The 12029-nt window shown below is 31.3% G+C and overlaps 1 non-coding gene across 1 annotated transcript; it reads right to left on the bottom strand.

The window, feature by feature from the left end:
* Nucleotides 1-5998: 5998 nt before the first annotated feature.
* On the bottom strand, nucleotides 5999-6071 carry Trnar-acg (transfer RNA arginine (anticodon ACG)). Its single transcript has one exon. It is a non-coding gene; the product is annotated as a tRNA-Arg (tRNA).
* Nucleotides 6072-12029: the final 5958 nt, after the last annotated feature.

Raw genomic sequence — 12029 nt, 5'->3', positions numbered from 1 at the left:
TTATAATAGTCAACGAACTATAAATGTATTTCTAAGCATTATCCTGGGAGTAGAGGAGAAAGGGGGCGGATATTTGTGAATTGTGAGCACGTTTCGCGTAATTTAGTCGGTTCGGTCCGAGTGGAAAACGATGTAAGCATTTCATACGCCAATAATGCATTTACTGAGTAGTGTAATACATGCATACATAAGTATGAAATATCTTTCCGTATATATTGTAAACTAGCTGGATTTTATTTTCATTTTTTTTATTTAAAGGATATTTTTTTCTTTTAATTTATTTAATAAAGATTTATTTTTACATATTTTATCGCCAAAATGCAGAACAGTTTGTTGGCAAAATATAGCCTATGGTGTATACATACATCTATACACATACACACATCAATACACGTTTTTACAGAAATTTAGCAATAATCTAATATCTTTGCCTATATCCGCCTTTGCGAAACAATCTGTCACAACTTAATATTTCATTAAGACCCACTAAACAATTTAGTCGTGAAAAAGTAACAAACAATCATTTTAATGCATTTTTACATTTATAATATTAGAATACATATGTACATATATTATACACATAATACTTTCCGTTGAATCACTCTATCTATTAAAAAAAAACCGCAAAAATCCGTTGCGTAGTTGTAAAGATTTAAGCATACATAGGGACGGACAGACAGCGATAGCGACTTTGTTTTATACTATGTAATGATGCAGAATGCAACAAAATTATTCAAGTTTTATTCGAATATGCTGTGGAACCTATTGGTATGGTGTAACTAATAAGATAATCATTGATAATATTCATGTCGTGTACTTTGCCATTAGTTTAGTAATGTGAATTAGACTGTTTTGTTTATATGATAACTGTATGAAGTTTAGAATGATAGAGCCAACAAGGTCACTTGTATTTACAAAAAGTCCAAAGTACATTTGTAAATTCAAATTGTGTGAGTTTGTAATGTCTAACCTTTGACGGATTGTTACAATGTATGTATCTACTTACTGTCGGAACAACTCCATATATTGCTATGAATTTTACTATAAGTACAAAATATACCAGAATTTTTAATATATATTATGTACATTTGCTTGCTTAATTACTTAGATGTTCATGGGTATTTATTATTAAAATATCAGTACAATCTTAAAATAATCTATTTCATTGCTAGACAAAGATGAAAAGAAGAGATCGTGTAAGAAGAAGAAAAGGGAAGAAGACATAATCTTATCAAAATTTAAAAAACGTTAACTTTGATGGCTGTTAAAATCAAAAGCATTTGTTACGTCATACTTGGTTACGAAGTATGAACACGTGTTTCTAATAAATCTGTTGTAATATGATTAAAGTTAGCTATAAAACTATTACCTCACCATCATTGATGAGGTAACTTCTATTGATATGAAAACAATTTGGTCTAAAAGTTATTGCGTTTCGATTTTGGAAGGAACAAACACTTTTTTTTTTATTAATTTAACATGCATATACTAAAGGAATAATTTTGTACAGCCATAAGAAATTACGGAGTAATATTAAAATGCTTCCTCATAAAGTAACCCTTTTGATTTCCCTGTACCCTAGGGAGTGTCTGCCCCGCCCGCTCCATACCAAGCGCTATTGACTTTATACGCCGTGTTGCGTTTAGATCGTAAAATGCGTCTCTAGATCTCGAACGAGTTTTCTAAGTGAAATTTTGCGTTGATATTCTAAGTTCAAGATATATTTGTATACTTTTTCATTTATTTCTGCCGCCATGTAGCAGTTTTGGAAAGTTTGTTGTGGTTTGAAGGCTAAGAGACTGCATTGAAGAACTAAGGAAATATTTTTATAATGTAAATATAAAATATCTCTATATTAATATTTTACAACAGTACAAATATAATTATAACAAAAGTAAACAGAATAATCAATAATATTTTCCCACACACTCAATCAGTTCTTGTAGTCTAGTGCCGGAAGCGGGTCCACGTGCCATGCAGGAACTAACTATGTACATGAATTTCCGCTAAACTAATGTATTTTGGGGTCACAATATAAAAGACCCTTCTTTTCTGCAGTAACGTTTTCTGTCATTTCCATAGTTGCCTGAACTTTTAAGTTATCAAGTAAATATAAGAGTTTTGATATTCATGAGTAGGTATTTAAAATTATATAAGTATACATATTCCATTCTGAACGTTTGGACTAGTTCTGATTAAATTTTGTGTGCATATAAATATAGGTATGTGATGCTGCTTTTCCGAGCAGGACGATGTGTTTCGGGTCTTATATAGTAGTACCACAGATAACATAATATTACATAGTAGTACTTATAAAGAGATAAAGTTTGTGATTTACGATATTTGGGATAAATACAGGAACGATCCGATTTTGAAATTATTTTAACGTTGGATAACTTAATTGTTTTAACCGAGGAAGGCTATATGGCATCACGCTACAACTATAGGATCGGAGTTGCAATGTAAATCGTGCTAAAACGAGGAAATGTAATCCAGATGAAGATCCACGGATCATGAAATTGTTTGGTACTACAAGTGAACCCGACAGACAAATTCTCTATGCGCAAACACCAGATTTTAGTGATTTCGGCATGTTTTACGAATGCTTTGTATATATATCATACTTTCAAGCACTATCAGTATTATATGTTCAACTTGGAGGAAGATACCGTTTTACAAAGAGTTAGAAATAAAAATCATCTGCACAAACTGAAATTTAGAACCATTAGTAAATAAATTCTTAACCATATTTACAATCATTGAACATGTTGGAGCTTTATCACGGTCATAACTGACTGAACCGTTACACAGGCGCATCCTTTGTGAGTTCAACTCATGTATGTATATCGCATTAGACTAGATCGACAAGACACGTGTTGAGATAACTACGATCGTGTCTGACACGCGTCTGGCGAGTAAGGGTTGTGTTTGTGCTACATAAAATAATAGTGGCGGCACTATAATAGTACCCGGCTGCGCTCGGATGTACATGACTATATGAGTTTTACTTATGCTATAAATTATGTTAATATATTAACATAATTTATAGTATAAGTCACTCTGGAATATAATTTTTAAAATAAATAGTAATTGGAAGAATTGTATTATTATTTATTTAATTAGCAAATTAAATTTAAATGTTGATACTATTTAATGTATTATCTTAGATATTAAATAAATTGCACAATTATTGTACTATTTCACATAAGAGCTCAATAGGTTTACGGGTCTAAAACATTGAGTAACAGCCCAAGCCGCACAATAAAAAAAAATTTCGCTAAAATGTTTAATGAAAATAGTGTTGTCATAAGTTTATTAGAAATTCCGAAGTCTTATATAGTTATAGTAGAAATAAAAAATTATAATTCCATATATGGCATAGGTGTAGGTTACCTACCATAATGCTTACGTTTTTCGCAGATGCAAATTGTATACTACATTACGATTCTGCGGATAACCAAACAAAGCAAACATTGACTTAATTTATTATTATAAATTTTTTCTTCACCAAAAAGTGGTATAAAATATTCTTCGATTATGTTTATCTTCGTCATTGGTAAATATGTACTCATCCACCTATGCAATTACCTATCTTTAGATGGACTACTCCGTGCGTATGTAGTATATATACATGGATAATCCATTAGGTGATAGTCTGAAGTGCAAACTAAAATATAATATCTTGGAAATATATCAGCGATTGAGTGCGTGTATCTAACACGGATATAATGGGGTGTGAAGGTTAGCAATTTCAGTTTCAGTCTGCACTTGAAAGTCAGCCACTTGACGGGTACACTTGTATCCGTCAACAATTGCAAGAGTCTAATCGTTCTGTCGACGTTATTTGTGTTACCTGATGACATGCGATTACTCTATTAGTGAATTTGTTTTAAATAAAATGTAATTTTGTACTCTTATATTTAGGTCAGTAGCAAATACTTATATTTAGAAATGATTATTCGTCAATTATTAGTATTCTTTTTTGATAAGCTACTTAAGGACAACGTATTTATATTTTATTATATCCATATTGCAAAGTCATGTCAGTAAAGGTAAGGTAAGGTTTACAGTAAATACCTACCTATGCGCTTAGCGAGTCCCCGCGATGTCCATCAACGTTCGAACAGTGACAAGAGATGATCTAATATTTGTTCGTGGACAGGATGTTTGCCGGACTCACAACGCCAACGTTCAAAGCCAACAAAATATCTATAATCACATACAAACATACAACAAAAAGTTATCACGATCTCGTGTAAGAAAGAAAGTGCCTTATCATACAATTTTGACATGCTCTTAGATATCGGCAATGTTTTTTGTTATCGCAGTCAATAAATAACGTGAACGATTTGGGATGCTGTATTTTCGGTTGCGTTTATCGGTGTGTTATCAGCGGAAGGCGCGCTCTTGACCCGAACTGATAGGGGCATTCAAATAACTATATTCAGCACTTGATAAGGTAATACGTATGCATTAAGTACGGTCCTTTACACTCGTAGTAGTAGTACTAAAATTTTGTGAAGATTTTATCATGCCATCATGACTAGGTTTCAATTTATATTGCCCTAACGAGTTACATAATAATTCACGTACACTTATATTATATTATTATATCAGTTAGCATATAACCTAATGAAATGAAAACTAAATGTAAACAAATAACACCTGTAGAAGTAGTAATATAAGGCTCTGCGGAATTGTGCACTCGATGCAACTATGTTCTCTACATATGGTAGTACCGAAAGATATGAAAATATATTCAATAAAGACTAAAAAAATAAAATATGTAACCAAATATTGATCGTTGTCATTTCTCCTAAAATTATGACGAGCCAGTATTATATATATTTATCTAATAACAATAATATACATCATACAGCATCATCATCATACAGCTTTTTGGGATGTTATTATTTTTACGGGATTGTATCTCATGTCGGAAAAGCAAATATAATGGAGAGACGACTTTATCAATATTTTGACAGTTCACAGTTGTGAGATAAGTCCGTCACATTAAAGTCGTAGTGGCTTATTTTTTATTGCCAGAGTAACGTTTTTGCGGGCGTCGTTATTTTTTTTATTACTCCATATTTCACGTTAGGCGATAACTAGTGTGTTTATCACGGTTCGGATAAGAGTTTCGCCCGATATACAATTATATATTTCAACTGTTGATTTCAACTGCTCTGAGCAGTGTTTTTTAAACCTTTATGTTTGTGTTTTAGAACTCCTTTGCGAGTTGAAAAGTTCTGACGATCCTCTGAGTATATAGATATGTAATATTATGTTATCTGTGATATAGATTAAAACTATAACCCAAGTCAGTGATTATACGTTTTGACAAATATGTTATAAATAAACAGGCACACTCTTACTGAAAGTGTAGGTAGGTTATCTTTTTTGTCAATGATTTTTCGTGAAAAGCAAAGTGAAAAATACTCGAGAAAATGAATGATGAGCCATGTTGGGTAGATGTATGTACATTTGTTTTTGTTCTCGGTGATATTTAGGATAGGGTACCTACATTATCTATATCCCTATTCTAAATAACAATTGGAGTAATTTATGTAATAAATACGTATTACCGAAAATCTACTACTTAGTAGCTGGTGGCCCATTCTTTTAAAATATTTGTACATTGTCACAATAAAAGTTTAATAGTAATAATATATACGTAAGATGTGTATGTCATAATGTATCGTGTCCATAGCATTAATTAGTGGTTAAATATAAAATACAATATCTATAAAACAATTTTTATTACCTGTAGTATAAACCCTTTTTTTAATAAAAAAAAGTACCTTATTTAATTTTTGGTAGTTACATTTAACCTGTTGCTGAATAAATTTTACAATTTTTTTCTGCACCAAATAAGTCTCGATCCAAGTTGATTCACACAATAAAAATAAAAAAGCTATAGAATATATCTTTTTATTATAACATTATGTTTTTAGAAGAAATACTATATAAAAATACTATTTCTACAAAAACAATTTTGCGACCCTGCCAGGATTCGAACCTGGAATCTTCTGATCCGTAGTCAGACGCGTTATCCGTTGCGCCACAGGGCCAGATAAATGACTTTGCCAATTTCTTTATCACTATCAATTAAGAGCTGTTCAGTATCGATTTTATTATATTCTGTTTTTTAGTGAGTAATATGTATATATAAAAATTATTTTGCTACTAAACATAATTCTTCTTTGAGTTTCTAATGTTCACTACTACTATATTCAACTTTTGACTTATTATTGGCATGTCAGCATTTTAACTAGGCCATTACATAATAATAGAAGTTAAATTCCACGATGAAAATACGTGATCATTGTACTAATTAATTAGGTTTTACGTAAACAAACAAAGATCGTGTGCGGGCCGACGACGTCGTGTTCTTTTTAGTTCACATTACATTCACCGCGCCGCCACGGCGCCACCGTCGCCCTCGCAATGACGGGCGCAGTGTTATTGATCTTTTAAAATCTAATTAAACTCAATAGCATATCATTGTGTACAATGAAATGTTGTAAGTATAAACTATAATCGTTTAAAACTGTTATTCAATTAGACTGTATTTTCATTCGACTTTATAAAAAACGACCTTTCCAATTCGTCGGTATTTTTCTGTGGATCGTTCGTGATTACTTGTTTTACAAAATAAACCAAATTTTGACGATTCTTTTAATAATTGACTTGGTTTATTTTCTTGCTTGTCTCGTCTTACAAATGTCTACCTACTCGATTTTTATTTCTCTGGAACTCATTTGTATGAATCGTATATTGTGTGGGTACATCTACGCTAAATGGCCGATTAGATTTGCTAGCTCTTAGGTCGCATTATTCAGATTTAATCACGATGGCAGTCAGTTGTTTGTGGAACAAAATAATTAATAATAAAAGTATGTTCTAAAAAAATATTATGATCGGACCATTAGGTACCTAAATTAGTTCGACAAAGTTCTTATGTCGTCAACACGTCATCAGGTACCGTAGTCGCTTTTCACACATTGTTACTGACACCACCCAGATAAAAATATAGTTTTATGACGGGTTATTACAAAAATTAATTCATATATTAGAAAATATTCTTGACATATATACGAAGCAAGGACAGATAAATTAATACGTCTTAGAGATATTTTTCTTCTAGGTTAGGTATGTTATCTTTGAAATAATACATTATGGTATGTAATATGTAGAATTTACCATAAGAAATATTTCTAGTGTTCAAATACTACCGTAACTAAAAGTATAGGTTCATAGGTTAGTCAGTTTATTTTTTATACCGTCTTGAATGTGTATTCAAACTGTGGATGTATGTAATATTAAGAATAGTTTTCCTTGTTGACAGTCATTGGACGATTCATTTATTTCATACTAACATAGTTTTTCTCTATGTATAGGCCAATTTGCATCACGAATATTAACGGCAATTACAATGGTAATTTTTTCTTAGCAGTGACAAACCATTCGGAGCGGATTATGTAGGTACTTTATTTATGATACATTATATCTTTTATAACAGGGATTTAGATTTTACAAGAAAAGGTATTGTATCTTTTGTTGTGAAATCTTTTGATATACATACATGAGATGATATGAATGTGTGTGAACATGCAATGTGTGATTAAATTAAGTATACCGTTTAAAACCATACAAATTTATATAATTTTGGTCTGTTATGTTTGACCATAGCGTTGTGATATATGAGTAAATATATCAATATTTAGCTGTTAATTATCACTGGATTACGACTTGCTATATTCTCATTACCAATATCTTATTCTTCATGTATCTAGTTAATATATGTTTTTGTATAATTCAATCAAATTAAAAGACAGTCTACAGTTTGTTTATATAAATATCTTGTAAACATTATAAATATAGACATATGTCCGTTCTGAAATATGTCTTTTCAAATTATGATATATCTAAATTGGAGCAGTAGTTTGACATTGAACAAATAAATAGACAGGATTTCCTTATTCTTTCATTTACATACTAATAGTAGTAATTTGGTAAAAAATATTTAATAACAAATTAAAAAAATGTGTGCCTCGTGTGTGGGACTTGTGATGTAGTAAGAATACAATGTCTTTTTTTAAAAGCAATTGTAACGGCATATTATCTCACGGTCCTGATGGTAACTGGTAACCGTCCCCTATATACATTAATGCACTACGGACATCACGTCATCACGTAACGTACATGATTATATCACTGATACGTTTCATTCCGGAGGACTGAGATGTCATATATATCTATACGTATATATTTTTGTGTGCTTTACAAAAAAAAGTATCTGTGTGTTTATATCAGTTGCCTAGTATCCATAACACAAGCTCTGCTTACCGTGGGAGTAGATGGTGCTGTGTTTATTGTCTCGAGTTATTTATTATTACTATTATATTTCATATCCTTTAATTTTACTGCCTGATCTCATCCATCAACCTAAACACAGTTTACAAAAAGCGCAGCTTGGCGGTTGAAATGAGTAAGACAAAGGTTCATATACAACATTTCGCATGGTTTATTTAGATAAGTATGGTTCTTTGAGTGTCGTAACAGTTAATTAAAAACAGAGAAACAAAGTAAATCAAGGCATAGGCTTTAATTTACACCTGCATGTAGCTATTTCATGGTTATGGTTAGCAGTAATAGTAGGTGAATAGCAGTATATTCTTTGGAATGTATGTAATTTGACTATATGTATCGCACTATTGAACTACAAAGTCGACATTATTATTTTTCTATTTTTGCTTTAAATCAATTACATATAATTACAACAACAATATTTACAGCACTGAAAGAAATTTCGCATTATAATATCTGTATATATTTCACCGTTATGTTTTCTAATTTTTGGCTTTAATTAATTCTAATTTTATCACGTGCGAAGTCAGCCATCACCGATATTTTTTTTGCAGTCAGCATTCAATGAAAAGATGATTTCAGAATGCACTAAGAAAAGAATATTATAAGGTACAAATATATTTCCAAATACAAATATAAAACAATGTGTATTATAAAAAAAGGTATATAACATATACCTAATATTAAAATTAAGAAGTAAATAATCCGTCTGCTTAATTAATAAATTACTACTTAGATTCTGTATTATTTATCGTTGGGTCGGTACCCAGAAAATTGACCTGTGCCTATATTTGGGAAGTGTATGAGGTGCGAAGTGTGTAGGACGTGAGAACGACAAACAACGCTTATTTTAGGTATGTTGGTTCCCATAAAATTATGGTAACATATTTTTCTCGTGCAAGCAAAATAGAAAAAATCGTCTTATATATAAAAGTACACAATAACAATGGACTTGCCTGTCTTTGAGTTCTTTACTTTAGGTTTTCAGCAGAATGGAAATAATTAATTAATAGTTTATTGTGTGGCGCTTTGGAATAATCCCCAATTTGTTTACAAGTAATTCTCTAATACATAAATATTAGAGAATTACTTGATCTAAGATCAATTTTCGTGAAGATTTTTAGGGGAGGCGTTTGTTGGAGGGCTGAAATGATGATGATGATGACTTGTTTTTAAGTAAAGTACTGGTTAAGTACTGGGGATTATCTGTCTTAAGATACTAAATATTGTTGTTGTATACTAGGTCATCACCTCATTATCATTTCTTACGAAACGGATATTAGCATTGCCGTCACTATGCTAATATATTATTCGCACTAGTATGCAGATATTTATATCTGCATAATTTATTTCGTAGTATTCATTAAGGTTTCAAGTGACTGGCGCCAGAATGACGGTGTCCGCGTACTACCCGACACCGTCACTTGATACATCCCGCGATGTCGGGTGCGGAATATGTTAGGTAATACAGCATTATGTAAATATATACTTCTATTTTTTAATGCCAGTGAGAATCACAAACATACTGAATATACTCGATGACGAGACAAAAATATCAATGAAGATACGCCATTACAGTACAAAAAATAAATAATATTAATATATTTAAATAAATTAATAGAAATTAAAGGAAAAACTACGCTGATCCCAAATGACCTGGGATAAGGAAATGATTGAATAAATCAGTAATGTATTAAACAAGAATTTTTACACATACTTGTATAAGTCTATAATACAAGTAGTGGTTAGTCGTAACTTCTTCTGGATTGAATAAAAGTCATAATGTAAGGCTATGACCTTCTGTGATAATCTATATTTTCAACGGTCAAAGAATTTTGAAATGGCGGTCGTGAATATTTGCAGTCTCATTATAAAATTATCACGTTTTATATGAGTGAAAATTTTTGTATACCTAAATATTAAGACACAGTTTAAACTCCATAGTTTAAACTGTGTCTTAATATTTAGGTATACAGTTGCCATCAACTGGACGGAAATGGAAACAGTATTATATTCTTATATATATATATATACTATGCTATTAGTTGATAAATTGTATTTTTACTACTGTATATTCTACACTCAATTGACAGAAGAATACTTCGAGATTATCAATTCTATGATTATCTTAATGAATCACTACGTACACAAGATGTATCCATATGCTCGTAAGTACTACCTACTGTATTGAGATTCAAATACAGTATAATCAATCTAAACAGGTAGATTATGCGACGACTGGTTCTTGAATATCTAAAGTGGTTACCGTGTATGTACAGCAAGCTTTTAAAGGCGGATGTTTTATTGATGTCACATAATTTACACGTGTTGCAAATGTATGCGTGGATACGACCAGTTGTACAAATTAAGACACCCAAAGTACTAATGTGCGATTGTCTCATCATCCCTAATGCATGCATATGTCGTTGCATCAGTTTTCCGCCCTAACAGTAATATGAATATAACGCCATTATTAGATGACCTTCTTCATGTCCCCTAGTCTGGTATTGATAAGAGTTGTAAGGGTGTTGTTGGATAGGTTTCCAGAGGTCTTCTCTATGTGGTTGTTTATAGATTGTACATTGTGTTGCGCCATATGGAGTATTAGCGGGACACTTGGGAGTTAGTGATGTGATTGGTTAGAATGCGACCAACTGGCTACATTCGCGGACAAACATTGTTTCTAGTGCAGTTTGGTGTACGACATGCCTCCATTCTTTGCGCTTTATTAGATGCAGCTGTTGTAGTAAAGTCAAATAGTTAAAAAGCTATATGGATGGTGGGGTCAATCATAAATTCTAAATAGCAATGGCGAGTAATAGTATTGTTTTACTAAAAGCTTGTATCTTTATATCAACGTTGACTTTGAGGAAAGAATTTGTTTTTACATGGTTTTTTTATACATTACCGTATAGTATAAAAATTAAATAAAGATAAAGAAATGATTAAAAAAATGTTAATGATTATATCATTAACATTTTTTTAAAAACGTACTTTTTATTACAGTAAATAGCAAAAAACTGGTCGTCAGTCTGATAAAGACTGTAACCATTGCTAATAGTCGTGGACGGATGAATTAACGCCACAGATTACATTGTGACATCGCGTAACACCCCTTATTTTTACTCTTCAAATGAAGCGAAACTATAAGAAGAAATTATTAATACTGATCTAATGACGTATACGACTACAACATCCGTCATACTCGTGAACGAGTGCTGCTTGTAGGGACTGGTCTGCTCTTATCACTACGACTGATTTAATCTTATTGCATGATTATATTTGACCCAAAAAATTAGTGCTTGTTGGTAGTTTGTATTCACACGTTTCGACTTGTAAATGTAAACTTACAAGGATTATTTAAAAGAGCAACACACAAGTTTCTTGCTCGTTCTTCTTGTGATGAGACAGCTTTCCGAACGAGTGGTAGATAAAAAACAAATTGTTATGACTATTCAAAAGTGCTTAAATTAAGTTTATTTGAATAAATGATTTTCTATCCTATTCTATTCTAAGGACCAATACTTTATTCCTTCATGGTAACAACAGGTAAAATTTACAAATAATCTAATTGAAATTTAAAGAACTTAAAGTTATTATAATTAATCTAGTATATCCTATAAAAATCATTCCATAACCTGTATTAACAAATTTTAATA

The sequence above is a fragment of the Achroia grisella genome, unplaced genomic scaffold (genome assembly GCF_030625045.1).
Source record: "Achroia grisella isolate CSIRO2021 unplaced genomic scaffold, CSIRO_AGI_Agris_v1 utg546, whole genome shotgun sequence".
In the NCBI taxonomy this organism is placed as follows: domain Eukaryota; kingdom Metazoa; phylum Arthropoda; class Insecta; order Lepidoptera; family Pyralidae; genus Achroia; species Achroia grisella.
Note: the sequence above shows the minus strand (reverse complement) of the source record. Positions and strands in the feature narration are given on the sequence as shown.